Source organism: Humulus lupulus, chromosome 2 (assembly GCF_963169125.1).
Source record: "Humulus lupulus chromosome 2, drHumLupu1.1, whole genome shotgun sequence".
Classification (NCBI taxonomy): domain Eukaryota; kingdom Viridiplantae; phylum Streptophyta; class Magnoliopsida; order Rosales; family Cannabaceae; genus Humulus; species Humulus lupulus.
Genome location: NC_084794.1, coordinates 272,203,095 through 272,222,798, shown reverse-complemented (window position 1 = coordinate 272,222,798; position 19,704 = coordinate 272,203,095).

The following is a 19,704-nucleotide window of genomic DNA, read 5'->3' as shown; positions in this document are numbered from 1 at the left end:
TCCTCTTACAATGTAAAATGCATAAAAAAAAAAATTGTGTTATAGACTATATGACTTAAATCCTTTTAAATAGAGAAAGACAACATAAGAATATGAAAAAATTAGGTTGAAACCTTAAAAGTCTTCTTCGAGGAGAAGAATTAATTAAAAAGACACAAAAAAATTTAAAAATTAGAATTAATTTTGAGTAATGCTAAAGAGCTTCATAGAGTGCAAATAAATATCAAGTCCCACATTTTTTAATTTAAGTTAAGTTAAAATATAAGGACTCCATTATTAAAATGCACTAATAATGATATGACATATCCTAGATTGTTAGGCACCACGCATTATAACAATGATCATTAATTTTAGATTTGTTTTGTACTTTAGTTCTAGAAAACATACTATCAATCACCTATCTTTGCGGGTACCAAATAAATATATATATATATATATTTGAAGGAGGTACCATATATTTTGAGTATTTGAAATCATAAAATCTTTTTCAAATTCAATACCAATCACCACCTTGGGGTATTTATGTAAAGAGTAATTGGAGTCAAAATCCATTTATCTTTGCATTTTATTACACTTAATCTCTCATTCTTTTTTTTTTACAGAAAATCTACACACCCGTTAGTTTCAATTTGTTATTTACCAGCGAGGACACACATGGTTAAGGTTTTGGCAGCAAAAACCTCGTATCTTTACATTTTATTACACTTAATCCCTCATTCTTTTTTTTTTACAGCAAAACCTCTTAAACTATGGTTATGTTGGCAAATCCACACTCATTGTTAGTTTTTGTTGTTATCTACCAGCATGGGGCCATAGTTTCCATAAATTTTATTTTAAAAAATTCCAAAAATAATAAAAGAAAACTAAAAGTAATTTCACAACCAGATAATATAATACAAACACATAAATTTCACGGTCAAACACATAAATTTCTAGCTTTGTGGGTAAGCAGAGGCAGCTGGATAGGTGTCGCAAGCGGCAGATTTCTGGGTTTGTGGTGTCGATTCTGAATTCAAGTGGTAGTGATAAGAAGGCGAACGTTGAGATTCTAAGATTTTCGGCGAATGGGTGGACAAAGAGATGAGATAGGGTGGGGGGTTTTGTAGATAATGGGTGTGGCCGAGAGTTTGAAAAGTGAGGGAGGGTTTGTGATGCTTGGAGAAGAAGTGAAGAATTGTGTTTTTTTTTAAGAACATAGGATTGAGTGTATAAAATATAAAGATAAGGGGGTTTTACCACTAAAACTTTAACCCCCTATATGTCCTCGCTGGCAGATAACAGTTTGGAACTAGAGGGGGTGTGGATTTGCTAACGAAACTGTAATTTGGGAAGATTTGTCGTTAAAAAGGAAAGTAAAACAGAAGAATAAAAAATAATAAATAGAATTTTTGCCCCAGAACTATGACCAATATATGATTGTGTCACCCGAATGATTCACGATATTAAAAATTTCTCCCGAACTATACATGTTACTGAAATATGAGACTTCTATTAGATTTTATCCTAAGTGGATAACATATTAATGATCTCACATTTTGTATGTTAATGTGGCAGTACCATGTATAGAATAATTAGCAATTTCGCCCACGAACTTTGAGCACTACCAAATTGTGTCATTTTTATTAAAAAAATCTAATTTTTTTTTCTTAAAATATTACTTAAATCCTTAAAAAATTAAAATCTAATTAATAACAAATAAATATTTTTTACTTTTTCCTTTTCTTTTCTTTTGCAATATAAAATAAATTTATTTAGAATGAAAATTTAAAATAAATACTAAAACAAATAAAAAATTGTTAATTAAAAAGAAGGACGAAGGACTTAAACAAATTAAAAAAACTTTTATTTTAAAAGGTAGAGGACAAAGGGGAAAAACTTTAGTTTATGATTTATTTTTAATTTTTATTTTAAGATATATTTATTTTATATTGTAAAAGAAAAGAAAAAGTAAAAAAAAAAAATTGTTATTAATTAGATTTTAAATTTTGTATTTTTAGATATTTAAAAATTTATTTAATTAATTTGAAACTACTAAAAATTTCAAATTTATTTAACTAATTTGAAATTTTTAGTAGTTTTTATTTTAATAGTCTTTTAAAATGATTTTTTTTTTAATTTTTAAGGATTTAATTATTATTTTTAATAAAAAAAATTAGGTTTTTTTTAAAAAATAAATTAGTTTTAATAAAAAGGACAAATTTAGCAGTGATCAAAGTTTAGGAGGCAAAATTGGTAATTATTCTACAAATAGTACTGCCACATCAACTTATAAAATACCACATCATCAATCAATCTGTTAGTCACTTAGGATAAAATCTAATTGAAATATCTATATATATATAAAGAAGAGCACCAAGGAGACGATGTGGCATTTTAAAAACTCTTCAAACCACTCTATCTATTTTATCCTTTAATCTAATTTTTTTATTCATTTTATAGATTATAATAATAATAATAATAATAATAATAATAATAAATATAATTTTTTAAATTTAAATGAGATATTTATAAGATATTATTATTTAAATATAGATAAATATCTTTTTGTGAATCTATATATATATTCTAAACATTCTCTATTAATCTCATATTTTCCTCTACTCTAATTTTTTTTCTCTTCTTCTCTCTAAATTCTTTCAATTTCAATTTTCAATTAATTCTAATTCATATCTCCAAATTTGATTGATTTACGTGTTAATAATGTTACACCCAGATTTCGAGACCAAAAATTATAACCTCGAAAGCTAGACTCGTCAGGTATGAACTCGAGATATATAAAACACATATTTAAGGTCCAGTTGTAAAACCTCCAAAGCAAGATGGCAATCTCGAAGACATGTAACCTCGAGATCCTTTCCAGGCTCGAAAGGGAATAGCATCGGGATACATATGTTACCGAGTGTCTTCAAATTGAGTAGTTCGAGCTTAAAGAGTGCAGGCTCGAAACATGACAGCCTCAATAGAATCTATTTACTCCGAGCAGATCTAGGAATAAGACGGCCAGTTCGTAATCTGTCCGTAAACCTTGATCGACACGATGCTGATTGCTAACTTCGAAGATTCGATGAGTCATCTGATGTAACGTTATTTGTACGTTTAAACATGTTTATTGTTGTAACATCCCAACATTAAAGGGATATTAACAAGTTTGTTATCCGTTCCCGGGTCTTCAGGGGACGTTTCCTTGTATATAGGAGTTAGAGAATTTAATGTAATTACTTCGATTAATATGCAGAAGTATCTTCCCGAAATATGTGGGAATGAACTCTGAAACCTCTCTATAAATAGAGAGGTCATGAACACTTGTAAGGGGACGGATCTTTTAATATCTTGAGAGAAAACCCTGGGTAATTCGTCTTTGAAGGATTTCAAGAAAACACCAAGTCTTAATAACAGAGACTCGTGGACTAGGCAGATTCAACTGCTGAACCACGTAAAAACCTTGTTGTTCCACCATATTATTCATTCGTGCCATAGCTCATATTGTTTAATTGCTCTACGTTTTAAGTTGACAAAAAACGGCATCAACAGTTTGGTGCTTTCATTAAGAGCATTAAGCAGTACGAATCTGAGTCTAGTCATTCGAAGAAGCCTCCCTGATCAGCTATGGCCGCAAATGATCCTAATATCCCTGAAGAAGTCAGCTACCCATGGAGAGAAGTGAATCCTCTGACTCTCGAGGACCTCCTGCACCACCGGCACCCAGGGACGACGAGGACATGTACTACAATCTTGAGCGATATGTCCCCATTGTGGAACTCGAAAAATGACAGTTGAGAAAGCAGTTGGCGGAGGCCAAGAAGCGTAACGACGAGCTAGCTAGATTGGCTGCAGAGGCGCAGGCGGCTCAGCCCTAACCTCAGCCTGAGGTCTGGGCCCCACCTCCGAAGCTCGTTCATGTTCCTCCCTGCAGGCCTCGTGGGCAACCTCGCAAAAATTCTGCCACAAGAAGAACGGAGCAACCTCCACCACATGCAGAACAGCCTGCTCCCACAAGGCCCCGAAGGAACACCCGAGCTAGAGCTCCTGTTAACTCGACTGTCGAGTTACCAGCTGAAACTGGGAATAACCGAGCCCCCGCAGCGGCTCGAACTCAGAATCCTGGTAACGCGCAGAATGTTCCCAAGCCAGCACAGGCGAACTCGGGACCTTCCAGACCCCGAAACGGGTGGCAGCCACCATCACCCATACGTCACCCTCCATCACCAATAAGATATCCCTCACTGCCTCGGAGAAACACACAACCGACTCAGGGTGATAGAAAAGGCGAGCTGGAAGGAAGCAAGGGAATGGAGAAACTATTAGAGAACGGAGAGGCGCCCAGCCTGCAAGAAGCCAAATGTCTCGATCTCACACTATAGAGATGAGACAACCTGAAAGGAATCCGTCTCGAAAAAACCATGCAACGAGCCTTGCCAATGAAGGCTTAGGAGACACTAGATCAGTCAGTATGTATGATCAAGGATGCAGAAATATTGGGAACCAAAGGGACCACCCTGACTTACAGGAACACTTGAATCAAAATCAGGGTAGCGGTGACCCCTCGAACCCAGACCTGAGAGATCACCTAAATAGGCGCAAGGATCCCATGTGGAGGCGCGAGCCTGGAATTGTGATCAACGTAGCCAATTTCAGGTGATACCCCCTATGGACCCAGTCCAAGACAGAATTGACCAAATGGAAAGAGCATTTAGACTCTTACAGAATGAGCGAGGTCAGGATCGGGACGAAGAGTCTGATGAGGAGCTCGAGCCATTTGCTCCCCACATTTCCAACACTCCGTTTCCTCAGGGGTTTCAGATTCCTCATGTCCCACCTTTTGAAGGGAAATATGACCCGTACAGTCACTTAAGTACGTTTAACACTATTATGAGAGCAAGTAATGTGGGTTACAAGCTCAGATGCATGCTATTTCCAGCTTCGCTTACAGGACCAGCAAAAAACTGGTTCGAAAAATATAAGAGGCATTCAATTACTTCTTGGGATCAGTTGTCGAAAGATTTCAAGAAGCAATTTAGAGCCCTGATCAGAATAAGGCCCGAGGCCTCGACCCTGACCAATGTCCGGCAACAACCAAATGAAACATTGAAGAGCTACCTTACAAGATTCAATCTTGAAGTCGCTCGAGCTCGTGATTTAGATGACAGCAGTCATTTAATGGCCGTTCGAGCTGGGGTATTTCCGGGAAGTCTCCTCTAGGAAGATATGCAGAGGAAGCCTGTGAGGTCCATAACCGAGTTTAATCGGTGAGCTCAGAGGTTTGTCAATGTGGAAGAGGCGAGGTCAACGCTGAATATGACCTCTCAGCCCATAACTACAAGAACAAACGTAAACTCTGCCTCGACCTCGGTGGACCCATCAACCTCGAAACCCCCTGCAGAAAACCCTTCCAAAAGAAAAAAGAATGAAGGAAGAAACCCCGAGGCGAAAGGGGGAAAGAAGAAGAAAGGGGAAAGATATTTCTCCGTGTACAAAGTGTACACCGAGCTCAATGAGTCTCGGGAGAATATATACCTGGCTAATGAAAACCAGGTCCCTTTCAAACGTCCAGATCCCATGAGAAACCAAAAATCCAAGAGAGACTCCAATAAATACTACAGATTTCACAGAGATACTGGACACACTACTGATGAGTGCAGGCAACTGAAGGACGAGATCGAAGGTCTGATCTCGAGAGGATACTTCAGGCAGTATGCCAAGAACCAGAACAATAATCAGGCTTCTGCCAGCCAGAGGACAACTGCGCTACCGCCTGCCCAAAACAGCAATTCCAGAGCAAGGGAAGACGAGAGACCCCCTCCGATTGATGGAGAATATGTCGTAACCATCTTGGCCGGGCCTCATCTCACAAGATCAGGCGAGAATGCCCAAAAGCGATACGTGAATGAGCTGAAAACTGGCGACGGGTCCCCTTATGAACCCAAACCCAGAGCTCTGAAATACCAAAGGGTTGAATCCCAACCTATAACCTTTACTTAGGAGGATGTGTCCCATGTCCAATTTCCTCACAATGACCCACTGGTCATCACTCTTCAGCTCGCGAACAAGAGGGTTCACCGAATTCTTATTGATAATGGGAGCTCAGTGAACATTCTATATAAGGCCACCTTAGAAAAGATGGGACTCGCGCTTCGTGACCCAAAGGCCTGTGCAACGACGTTGTACGGTTTTTCAGGAGAAGGGATTGCCTGTATGGGGTCCATCGAACTCCCTGTGACCTTGGGAGACTTCCCAGTCTCAACAACCAAGATGATGGAATTCGTAGTAGTGGACCTGCCATCGGCCTACAACGTGCTACTTGGGAGACCAGCACTTATAGAGCTGGGGGCAGTTTCATCTGTGAGGCATTTGGCCATCAATTTCCCGACTTCTAGTGGCATCGGGACACTAAAGGGAGACCAGCTAGCTGGGAGGGAATGCTATAGCATTTCCATTAGAGGAAAGAAGCAGACGAATGCTCAAACGCTCGTCATTGTTCAGAATAAGGACGGGACAGTCTTCAAAATAGACGAAGAAATCGATCCAAGAATAGAGGATGGAGCTGACCTCGAGCCATTGGAGAAGCTCGAAGAGGTCAGGCTCAAAGAAGCAGACCCCCCAAAAACAGTAAAGGTAGGGAAAAACCTTCCTGAATAAACGAAATAGCAATTAATTTGCTTCTTAAAAAAGAACCAAGATGTCTTCGCCTGGTCGCATTCGGACATGGTAGGGATAAGTCCGAATGTGGTGAGCCACACATTGAATATCAACAAAAGCTTCCCTCCGAAGCAGCAAAAGGGAAGACTCCTGGATGACGACAGGAAAAAGGCCCTTAAAGAGGAAGTCGACAGGTTGAAAGCAAACCGATTCATCAGGGACACTTTTTACCCCGATTGGGTGGCCAACCCGGTACTGGTCTCGAAGCCTAATGGGACATGGCGGACCTGTATTGATTACTTGGACCTCAATAAGGCTTGTCCTAAGGACTGCTTCCCTTTACCTTAATAAGGCTTGTCCTAAGGATCGACCAGCTCGTGGATGCCACGGCAGGGCATGGACTTATGTCATTCATGGATGCCTATTATGGATATAACCAGATTTCCATGCATGCCCCTAACCAAGAGCATACGAGTTTTGTAACAGACTAAGAGCTGTATTGCTAAAACTTCATGCCATTCGGGCTCAAGAATGCTGGAGCCACTTACCAGCGACTCGTAAACATGATGTTCTCTGAACAGATAGGTAATAACATGGAAGTTTATGTTGACGATATGTTAGTTAAATCTCAACATAACAATAACCATGTTGATGAACTCGAAGAATGCTTCACCGTGTTACGGAGATATAACATGAAGCTCAACCCTCAGAAGTGCTCTTTCGGAGTATCTTTGGGAAAATTCCTAGGCTTCATTGTAAATGCCCGGGGAATAAAAGCAAATCCAGACAAGATCCAGACTCTAATATATATGCCCTCACCTCAGAAGCATAAGGATGTCCAAAGTTTGATTGGCAAGATGGCGGCGCTAAGTAGATTTATCTCGAAATCTACAAACTGTTGTCTTCCATTTTTCAACCTTTTGAGGGGAGGCAAGAAGTTTGAGTGGACGGAGGAATGCGAGTTTGCTTTTCAGGAGCTCAAGAAGCATCTCACAGAACCTCCCATCTTGTCAAAACCCATCACCGGAGAAGTTTTATACCTATACCTTGCTATGACCGAGCACGCCATTAGCACAGTACTCGTACGAGAAGAACAAAAAGTGCAAAGGCCTGTATATTATGTCAGTAAAAGGTTACTGGGAGCAGAATCAAGATATCCCTTGATGGAGAAGTTAGCTCTCAGCCTAATCCACTCACCTCGAAAGCTCCGACCTTATTTCCAGGCACACCCCAGCCATGTACTAACCGATCAATCACTAAGGCAATTCTTGTCCAAGCCAGAAGCCTCAGGGAGATTGCTGAAATGGGCCGTTGAACTCAGATAGTTCGAGATCACTTATCATCCGAGGGCGACCATAAGAGGACAGGCCCTGGCAGATTTCATAGTGGAATGCACTGGAGTGACCAACGATGAAGTTATAACCTCGGCCCGCGAGCTGTGGAAACTTTACGTTGACGGGTCTTCCAATGAGAATGGATCGGGGGCAGGTGTAATTCTGATCACCTCAGCAGGAATTCGATTTCACTCTGCTTTGAGATTTAACTTCGAAGCATCGAATAACGAAGTCGAATACAAGGCCCTACTGGCAGGGCTCCGTATGGCCAAGGAACTCAAGGCTAAAGCAATACATTGCTATAGCGATTCCCAGCTGGTGGTTAATCAAACTTTAGGAGAGTACCAGGGTCGTGGTACGAGAATGGTTGCATATTTAGAAAAGGCAAAATCAACACTGGAGCATTTCGAGTTCTATGCGATAGAACGGGTCCCCCGGGAATAGAACTCGAACGCAGATGCCTTAGCCAGGCTTGCTACCTCTACCGAGGCTGACGAACTGAATGTCATGCCAATCGAACATATCACGACACCCAGTATTATCGAGCCCGAGCAGGAAGATGTTTGCATGATCAGTTCCGAGCCGACCTGGATGACTCCGATAGTTGAATACCTTGAGACTAGCACTCTCCCAGAAGAACGAAGTAAGGCTCGAAAACTGATGTATTAGATCCCCAGGTATACCATTATAGATGGAAATCTATATAGAAGAGGATATTCCATGCCGCTACTCCAATGTGTGACCCCACCCGAGGCTAAGAAGATCCTAGAGGAAATTCATGAAGGATTCTGTGGAGACCATACTTGGGGGCATAGTCTATCCAAGAAGATCATACGCCAGGGATACTTCTGGCCTACCATCAAAACAGATTCGTTCGACTACGTCAAGAAGTGTGATAAGTGCCAACGGTTTTCCACAATTCCTTGAGCTCCACCCTCCAAACTAACTATGATGACCTCCCCATGGCCATTTGCGGTCTGGGGAATCGACCTCATAGGCTCATTGCCGACTAGCAAAGGCGGAGTGAAATACGTAGTAGTCACCGTAGATTACTTCACGAAGTGGACCGAAGCCGAACCTTTGGCGACGATCACCTCAAAGAAAGTCCTCGACTTCGTAGTGAAGAACATCATATGTCGATATGGAATGCCAAGGAAGATTGTGTATGATAACGGTACTCAATTCGACAGCGATCAGTTTACCAACTTTTGCGGAAAAAAAAATGGGATAATAAAGAGCTTCTCATCTGTGGCCCATCCCCAGGCGAATGGCCAGGTCGAAGCTGTAAATAAAACCCTATAGAGTTCGCTAAAGAAAAAGTTGGAAGAAGCTAAAGGAAAATGGCCTGAAAAATTGCCCCAAGTTCTTTGGGCATATAGAACCACGACCCGTACTTCAACAGGGCATACCCCATTTTCTCTGGCATATGGTTGCGAGGCTATGTTGCCAATCGAGGTCGAAATTCCTACAATTAGAGCCCTTGCTTATGACCAAGCCTCAAACCAATCCCAACTCGAAGAAAGTCTGAACCTGATTGAAGAAAGAAGGAACGAAGCTCAGCTAAAAAATGTTGCATATCAACAGCGAGCTACCCAGTACTTCAACAAAAGAGTTCGAGATAGAAAATTCGGCGTAGGAGATTTGGTGCTAAGGCGCGTATTCTTGGCGACGCGGGATCCAACAGCTGGCATGCTCGGGCCAAATTGGGAAGGACCTTATCAGATAGAATCAGTCATCCAACCCGGCGTATACAAGTTGGCAAGATTGAATGGAATTTTGGTACCACGATCATGGAATGGCAAACATCTACGACCTTACTATCAATAGTGTAGGAATGGTGTCGCCTATAACCATGCTTGTTTGTCTGTACTATTTTCCTATTATTGAATTATTCGAATAAAGTTTGATTTCATTTTAATATGTTGTATTTTTTGCAATCTCTCTTAATTAAATAACCTATGGTCACACTCATAGGATATTAAGGGGGCATTAGTGGTACGTATACCATCAGCTTGAAAAAATAAAATAGCATATACAAAAAAAAATACAAGTGTTTGGATATAACCAAATACGCGAGCTAAGATAGTTTGGATATAAACAAACTATCAAAAACATACAAGTGTTTGGATGTAACCAAATGCGCAAGCTAAGAAATTTTGGACATAACCAAACTATCAAAAACATACAAGTGTTTGGACGTAACAAAATGCGCGAGCTAAGATAGTTTGGATATAACCAAACTATCAAAAGCATACAAATGTTTGGACATAACCAAATGCGCGAGCTAAGAAAGTTTGGACATAACCAAATTATCAAAAGATAAAAATTTTAATGTTTGGACGTAACCAAATATGCGGACTAGATTAAAAATATAAGTGTATGGATTACAAACCAAACACGACCTTAATAGGTTTGGAACAAACCAGCTAAAACTAATCGACAGTAAGTTGGAACATAAACCCATGTCGCGTTAAGTCGAGATCGAGGCTGGAGTATCTTGCAAAATGATAGTTTCGACCCCATAACCTCGGGGAGCTACCCGAGGACGAGGAAAAGTAACTAAAAAAGCAAGATGTAACTAAACCATTTGCATTACACACCATACAAGTACTTTCGGGTGCATGGTAAAAGTAATCTCCGACCTTGATAAATAACGAGGTCGGATATGGATATTTCGAGCAAACTGTGCATGAATGCATTGAACCTCGAGCTTAAATCCACCATATGTTTGTATGAATAAACAGACATATAGGACACTTTAATATAAAATGCGCGAAATATTTCAACCCAAGAAATGTATAGCAAATATATTAAAATAAAGTCAAGAATGGTATTTCATATATCATAAGCTCTTCCACGAGCTATAGAATTGTCTTGGCCCCGAGGGCATAAAAAATAAAAAATCAAACACAAAAACTATTACAAGAAATTCAAAGGGAAGCAGCCCCGAGGCGAGATTTAAGAAGAAGGAGCATTCTCCTTGGCCTTCTCAGCATTCTCCTTCGCCTTCTCAGCATCACCATCATCCCTGGCTCCCTCTGCCTCATCCCGAGCAGCCTCCTCCTCATCAAGTCGAGCTTGCCATTTAGCCACGAGCTTTGCTTCAAGAGGGCCTAAGAAGCTAGTGTCGAGGTCGACATTGTTGGCCCAGATTCTATACATGGCCAGGTCGACTACTCGATCCTTCTTCTCCTTAAAATCTTCAAGAAGACGAGTCTTTTTACCCTCCATGATCTCGAAAGTGGCAGCCTTCTCTTCTTTAAGCTTGGCGTTGATCTTCTCAAGCTCCGCGGCCCGAGCATTCACCTTCTCAAGCTCCGCGAGTCGGGCATTCAGTTTTTCAAGCTCGGCTGTCTTGGCCTTTATCTGCTCAGCTTCTACCTCCATCTTTGCCTTTGTGTCCTTGAGCTCGTCACTCAGCTTGAGTTGGAGATCTTTCGCCTCCTGAGCAAAATACATACTCGAGTGGACCTCGTTGTTCAACTTATAATTAAGTTAAGCAGAGACAGCAAGAGTCTGGCAAACGAAGAAATCAAATTAGCATATGAACCAAGTATAAATATAGCTAAAAGCAAGAGAAGAAAGGTTACTGCAGCAGTAAGCTCGATGCTCTTCTCGTAAAGAGTGTTGCAATCTCGAGCATTGTTCAAGAACTGCCAGTGAGGGGAGTCGAAGTTGCCAAAACTCTGGCCCACCTGAGACAGAACATCCGAGCCTAGCGTAGCCCCATGGGGTCCAGCTATGTTTTCAATCACATACTCATCGACGTGAGTAGAAATCAAAAGCAGCTATGTTCTTGAGGCTGAGGATTTCTTCGAAGGTGGGCCAAGCGTGGGATGGACCTGGATTGCAGGAGGAGCGGGAGGCAAGGTCGAAGAGGATGTCTCGGCCTGAGCAAGTGGACTCAAAACTGGGCTCAGAGCAACCGGAGCTGGGGGAGGAGGCATCTTCTCGGTCCTCCTAAGGACCTTAGCAGGCCGATCTGTTTTCCGCGACCCCCTCGGGCGCTTACTCCTTTAAGCTCCTCCGCTGGCCAGTACATTGTCAAGGTCGAAGTCCATATCACCTACACATTCACATCGCATTATGATATATCCCAAAACAAAGTAAGTTGGCATGATGCAATCAAACAAGGAATGAAAAGACAAGTGGAGAGAAACCTAACTAGAACTCTCCCCCGAGCTCGTGCTCGGTGACATGGTAATTCTCCCATCTTCAGAAGAGGCGGGGGGAGTACCTTCCCTATAGGTGGAAGTCAACCTCGAAAGGTCCCTATTGTCATTAGTCCCATATTGAACGGCTATTTTGTCCCATACCTCGTTCAAACTATACATGGTGTCATATTTCCCGAGCCAGCTATCGAACCTATGTACCATCTCATCTACCCAAGACCATACATAGAAATGGTTCCTATCATCCTCACATAATATTAATTATCGGGTTTATGCTTTAGTAGCGAGGGAGACCACAAATCCGAGCTAAGGATGACTATACCTCTCTCACCCGAGCTTGAGCTCGAGGCTTCATCATTGGCCTCATTCCCCGATTGCGGACTCCTGCGACGCCGAGCTGGAGATGGAGGCCTCACATCTCTCCTCGGAGGAAGGATACTGGTTGGGAGAGGTACAAGCTCCCACTGGTCATACTTTTTATTGGACCAGTCAAATGTGGACTGATCCTTCTCCAAGAGGTCGCGCGCTCGGAGTTTGTCTTCATGCAGGAGATAAGAGAGGGACCTCCTGCCATAAGAGAGTTGGAACAGAGCCTCCTTGTGCTCTCTCATCTCCTTGGTGGGAGTAAGACGGTGGAAGTTGGCTGGAAGAATAAACACATTTAAACTAAGCACGAGCCTAAACAAAATTTGAGCACAAAAAAGAAAAGAAGTTTGGGATACTTACGAATTCACCTAAACGAATAGTACCGGGATGGAGCTAGGCCATCTGTCCAGAAGAAGGCCTTCTTGAAGTCTGGTGGATGATTGGGTAGATCCCCGAAGATCTTCGTCTCCTTGGGATAGCTTGAAAGGTAATAGAAGTTGTCCCCTCCTCGAGCTCGGGAGGGATTGCTTTTCAGACAAAAGAGATATAAGATCTCTTCAAGCGAAGGTCCTTCCCACTTCAGCTATTGGTAAAGTGACCTCATGGCGGACAGAACCCTGTAAGAATTGGTATTGAGCTGGAAGGGAGCCAGCCCAACAAATCCAAGAAGCCTTAAAAAAAAGACTTCAAAGGCAGAAGAGCTTCCGCCTTCATATGCTCCTGGCTCCAAGTTGCATACCTCAGCTTACTGCCAGGATTCCCATCTCCCGGAGCGCGGCAACTTCGCTCGTGGGAGGTCGGAGCTCGGCACCTCAGTGAACTCGACAGTACTATGTCGTGAAAGGCCAGAATGTCAGTTATCTGTCCTAGCGATGTGACCGAGCTCCAATAGTGCTTGGCCTCGAAGAATTCCCTCCCCGGCTGCGAGGTAGAAGGTTCTCCCATCAGCGAGAATCGAAGATCTCCCGGCTTGAATGTGACTGTCACCTTAAGCGTGGGGTCGAGAGGAATCAGTCTAGGCTCGGTGTCCGAATCTGGATAGAGGGCGACCCTTAGTTTTTTCCTTTTTCCTTCCACGACCTCGTCTGTCTAACATCGAAAATGATCCCAGATGTCCTCTTGCTCACACCTCAATTTGTGCTCCCGGATCAAGCGTTGGTTCCAAGTGAAAGGAGATTCGAGGCTCAGAGTTGCGGATGAATAAGGAATCGCAAGCTTAGACCCCCACCACATTCACGAGTTATGCGGCATCTAACAAGAAAGCAAAAGGGTGAAGGCCAAGCGAACATGAAATAATGAGATAAATAGAAGACCTAAGCTCGAATGATCGAGGCTACAAGGCAAGCTCAATCCAAAGGATGAGACCAATCTTAGAGCGTGTAGTCCACCGAAAGAAAAGAAGGTGGACATGTTATTGGAAATCCCGATATATCAGGGAAAAAAGGTGGCGGTTATTCAAAAAGGGATATTTTTGGTGCATTCTTTAAAAAACTCTGATTTTGCACCCAATATCTTGGTGTGCAAGATATGTCCTCCGAAATTCAAAAACCCAAAGAAAAGAGCCATATTTGGGTCTTTTGCGCATAAACTGGGCTTGGGACCGATAATGCTAGAACCTGAATCTATTGGTTATCAGCCAAAACGTTCCAATATATTAAACTAATGAATGGACCAACAATATCCTAGTGCTAAAGTGCAACAGAAGCATAAATGTGCATGCAAAGATATAGTATGAATGCAGATATAAAGGGTTAAGAACAGATACTTACACAATGAAGATGGCGGGTACTGAGAAATTGAAGACCGAAGGAGTGGATGCAAAGACGATCTCACGGAGTCGAACAAGCCAGCGTTGTTTTTTTTTCTTGGTTTGGAGAACATGCAAGAACCAGGGCAAATCAAAATTCTGGTTTTTCTTCTTTTTTCCTCTGAAAACACAAGTAAAAGTGAAGTGGGGAAGGCGATGGGGACGTATATATAGGCCCCTGGGAATGTCAAAGGCCAAGTTGATATGAGTCGTTGGCCATATTTCGTATCCAATCCAACGATCAGGGACAAATGTTTCGATGGTACCATAAAGGATGGCAGACGGATAGGCGTGGGCAGGTTTCAAACGCACTCAAGTACTTTGAGTGATCAATACCCAGCTGACGCGTGTCCACACTCGAGTATATCTGATGGTGCGATTCCCAATGGAAGTAGTTCAAAAGTTTCCTTCTCATAGGATTCGAACAAATACTTTTGAGGGGGAAAAATGTTACACCCAGATTTCGAGACCAGAAATTATGACCTCAAAAGCTGGACTTGTCAAGTATGAACTCGAGATATATAAAACACATGTTTAAGCTACCTCTCTTCGACTTGTATACAGTTACTCTGTCAAAACATAGAGAGAAATTCCATTGTAAAAGAATTTCCAAGCTCTAATACAACTGACTCATGGACTAAGGCTCATTAACGCCCCAACCACGTAAAAATCCTGTGTTAACCTTCTAAATTCCATATCATTAATCTTAGCTAATATTGATTAGTATAGTTTCCGAAAATCTCGGTAAACATTTTGGTGCTTTCATTGAGAGCCTGAGAAAGCTAGTGCTAACACCAAGCCTCTACTACAATGGTGAATACACGACACGCCACTTTCGACCCTAGTAACCCATAGCAGGGCAATGGAGATCCGTTGCCTTCCCAGCACCTTCCTTAGAATTCGCCTGAGAACGCTCCTCCTCAAACATCTCACCTTGACGAGTCACAAGACTATGAGGGTGGGACAGAGTACGAAGAGGAGAACGAGGAGAAATATTATGAAGAGGAAAACGAGGGGGAGTACCACGATGAAGCTGCAGATCCCGAGTGTAACGCCCTGGCTACCCCAGAACAGTTACGGTGAACGGTGGAGCGGAAATTTGACTCGTTACCTGAGTCCTTTGGTCAAAAACGTGCTCTAAGTGTAGTTAACAGGTTAAGGTATAAAACCAATAAAAAGGAAATGGAGATTTATTACAAACTGCTCTGCAGAGCTAAACAAAACATTTACAAGTGGTTCTCAGTACAAAATGGTCACTACTGTTTTAAATTTACAATCCCGCCGACCTAAGCGGCAAAAGTAGGGTAAACCCCCTAGTTCCTCTGAGAACACCTTGACCGTAGTGGTCAAGCGGCTGCATATGTACACACCACCACATCAGCTCTCCACTCAAGGCTAGGTGAGCTTTTCTTTCCCTTTACCTGCACCACATAGCACCCATGAGCCAAGGCCCAGCAAGAAAACATAACACTTCTCATAACATTATCAAATGATTATCATTATAATCATATTGAGCATAATGCTTTCAAACAAGCGAATGAACATCACATGATTTTAGCGGGAGAGTGGCTGTTGAGTAAGCCACTAGCCTCCACGCTCTCTTTTCTAGCAAGAGAGTGGCTGCTAGGTAAGCCACTAGCCTCCAAGCTCTGTTTATTCATCGACCCTCAGGGTCGGTCAGGCATTAACGCTCTTTGAGTCATTCAATGCTAATGGTCGATTAGATCTAATCTCCGTTGGCTTGCGTGAACTACGCTAAGTCCATCCTTAACTAATAAGTCAGCGCTAAGTGACCAGTGTCCAGTATCACCGCCGAACCTGACTAATAAGTCACAGCTTCACAGTTGACACTAACACCTTTGCCAATTCTGACTGACAAGTCAGTGCAACGTGACCAGTGCCCAGTACCACTGTCGAACCTGACTAATCAGTCACAGCTTCACAGTTGATACTAGCACCTTTGCCAAACCTGACTAATTAGTCAGTGCTATGCTCACGTGAACAACATATGCCAAGCATTCCATGTTCAATCCATGTCTATATTACCTAACCAACATGCCTCACAAATATCCATGCTTGTCACACTTGGGGTGCAGTTTTCTTACCTCTGGTTCGAGCAAGAACAAATAAAAGAGTGACCCTGAGAACGATCAACCTTTTGGTCCTTTAACGGTTACCTGGTCATAACCAAATTATGGGATTCCATCAATAAAATGAATAATAAAAGGTTCCCAAACCAAAACCTAACCTCCGGGACCGCAAACACTACTCAACCGGGTAGTAGGTTCATTCCCGAGGCCTTAGGCTTGAATCCCCATGCTAAAAAGCTCACTTTGGCCAAAAATGCCTTAAGGGTCGCGGCCCTCCTTGGCCATGTCGCGGCCCACCCCTCAGACAGAGGCGCCTAAACCCAGCAGCCCCCAAGGGCCGCGGCTCACCCCTGCCATGCCGCGGCGCAACACCCAGTTCAGCCAAAATCCCTGTTTTTCTTCCCCTACGATTTCTCTTAGAACCAACCCTTCAAACCCAGTTTAAACACCACCCAAACCTCTTTCAAACACCCATTTAAACCTCCAAACATCACCCATAACTATCCCTCATCATAACCCAAGTAAAACATCCCAAGAACTCCCCTTGGTTCCAACTTTCCACACCAAAATCAAGAGCTGAAAACTATCTTTAAAACAGGGCAAAACCATAAAAGTAATGATCAAAGCTTACCTCAAACTTGGTATTGAACCCTCTCCAATGGCTGAACCAAGACTATAACCTAAGCCCCTTGATTTCCTAGCTTAGCTCCACACCTTGAGCTCAAAACTTCAAAGAGGAAAGTGAGAGAGATGAATGTACGGGAAGCGTGGAGAAACTCTATTTTTGCCTCTGTTATTTCAGCCATCTAAAACCATATATATCCAAATACCAAAAGACCATTATACCCCTAGGTCTTTAAAAGCTTCTAAAGCCAACTCAAGGGCAATTTTGACACTTTCCACCTACACCGTTAATCATAATTAATGCTTCCCAATTCCCGCTAATCTCAATACTCTCAAACACCAATATTTCACATCTCGTTACCCTTTAATGCCCGGTAACACTCTAGTCATTAAAACACCCCGAGACTCACCCCGAGCCCCGAGCTTAAACCCGTTATGACCAAACCGATATTTAACATTCCTTGATCGTCTCATGCCAAATGGCTCGAACAAACCCACATTATAATGTGGTCTCAATTTATATCACCATCATGCGAACAAATAATCAATTTACCCTCAACGGGCCAAATTACCATCACACCCCTGTAATAATAAATATGGACTCACATGCATGCATTTCACATCATATCATAATATAATCAACAGATACATGCATTTTATCAATTAATAACATAATTAAGCAAGTATGGCCCTCCCGGCCTACTGTTCACGCCGTTAAATACATCAGAGAATTCGGGGCATCACAACTATCCCCTCCTTACTGAAATTTCATCCTCGAAATTTACCTGAACAGCTCGGGATACTGACTCTACATATCCGACTCCAGCTCCCAGGTCGCCTCCTCGACCTTGCTGTTCCTCCACAACACCTTAACCAAAGGTATTGTCTTATTCCTGAGGACCTTGTCCTTTCTATCAAGTATCTGAACTGGCTGCTCCTCAAAGGAGAGATCTGGCTCAAGCTCCAGATCTTCATAACTCAGAATATGGCCCACATCAGATACGTACCTCCGAAGAGCTGATACATGGAACACATTATGCACGGCAGACAACGCCGGAGGCAAAGCCAATCTGTAAGCCACCTGACCTATCCTCTCCAGGATCTCAAATGGACCTACAAATCTAGGACTCAGATTGCCTTTCTTTCCAAACCTTCTCACCCCTTTCCATGGCGAGACTCTGAGGAAAACATAGTCTCCTACCTGGAACTCCACGTTCCTGCGCTTGGGATCTGCATAGCTCTTCTGTCTACTCTGAGAAGCAAGCATTCTAGCTCTAATCTTCTCTATAGCCTCACTGGTCCTCTGTACTGCATCAGGACCTAAGTATCTCCTTTCTCCTGTCTCATCCCAATGGATGGGAGATCTGCACTTCCTACCATATAGCATCTCGTAAGGTGCTACTCCAATGGTAGATTGGTAACTGTTGTTGTAGGAGAATTCTATCAAAGGCAGATACTTACTCCAAGAACCACCGAAATCCAGTACACATGCTCTCACCATGTCCTCCAAAATCTGGATCGTCCTCTCAGATTGCCCATCTGTCTGAGGATGATAAGCTGTACTGAACTTCAACTTTGTCCCCATGGCTTTCTGCAAACTCCCCCAAAACTTAGAAGTAAAAGTGGGGTCCCGATCTGACACGATCGACCTAGGTGCACCATGGAGCCGCACGATCTCTCTCACATAGAGATCTGCATACTGATCAACTGTATAAGTAGTCCTCACTGGCAGAAAGTGAGCTGACTTGGTGTAGCGATCCACTATCACCCAAATAGAATCATGCTGGCCAATAGTCCTGGGCAAGCCCACCACAAAATCCATCATGATGTCTTCCCACTTCCACTCAGGAATATCCAAAGGCTGCAGTGATCCTGCCGGCCTCTGATGCTCAGCCTTGACTTGTTGACATGTCAAGCACTTAGCCACATACTCTACTACATCTCTCTTCATCCCCGGCCACCAATATAACGATCTCACATCCTGATACATCTTCGTGGTGCCTGGATGCAAAGGGTAAGGTGTAGTATGAGATTCATCCAGAATCTCCCGCCTCAATGCAGTGTCTAACGGAACACATATCCGCCCCTTGTATCTCAACAAGCCTACCTCAGACACTGTATAATCCCTGGATGCTCCAGCCAAAACATCTTCCCTGATCTTAATCAGCTGAGGATCACTTAACTGACCTTCTTTGATCCTCTCCAACAATGTAGAGTGTAGCGTAATGTTAGCCAACTGGCCCACCAGCAACTCTATACCAGCTCTGGTCATATCATCTGCTAACTCTTTGGCTAACAGCCTCATACCATGAATCTACCCCAGACCCTTCCGGCTCAAGGCATCAGCTACCACGTTGGCTTTCTCTGGGTGATACATAATCTCACAATCATAGTCCTTCACTAACTCCAGCCAACGCCTTTGCCTCATATTCAGGTCTTTCTAGGTGAAGAAGTATTTCAAGCTCTTGTGGTCTGTATAGATCTCACATTTCTCTCCATAGAGATAATGCCTCCATATCTTCAAAGCAAAAACCACCGCTGCCAACTCCAGATCATGAGTAGGATACCTCTTTTCATACTCCTTCATCTGACGAGAAGCATAGGTAATAACCCTCTCTGATTACATCAAAACACAGCCCAAACCCTGATGAGAAGTGTCACAGTAAATCACAAAC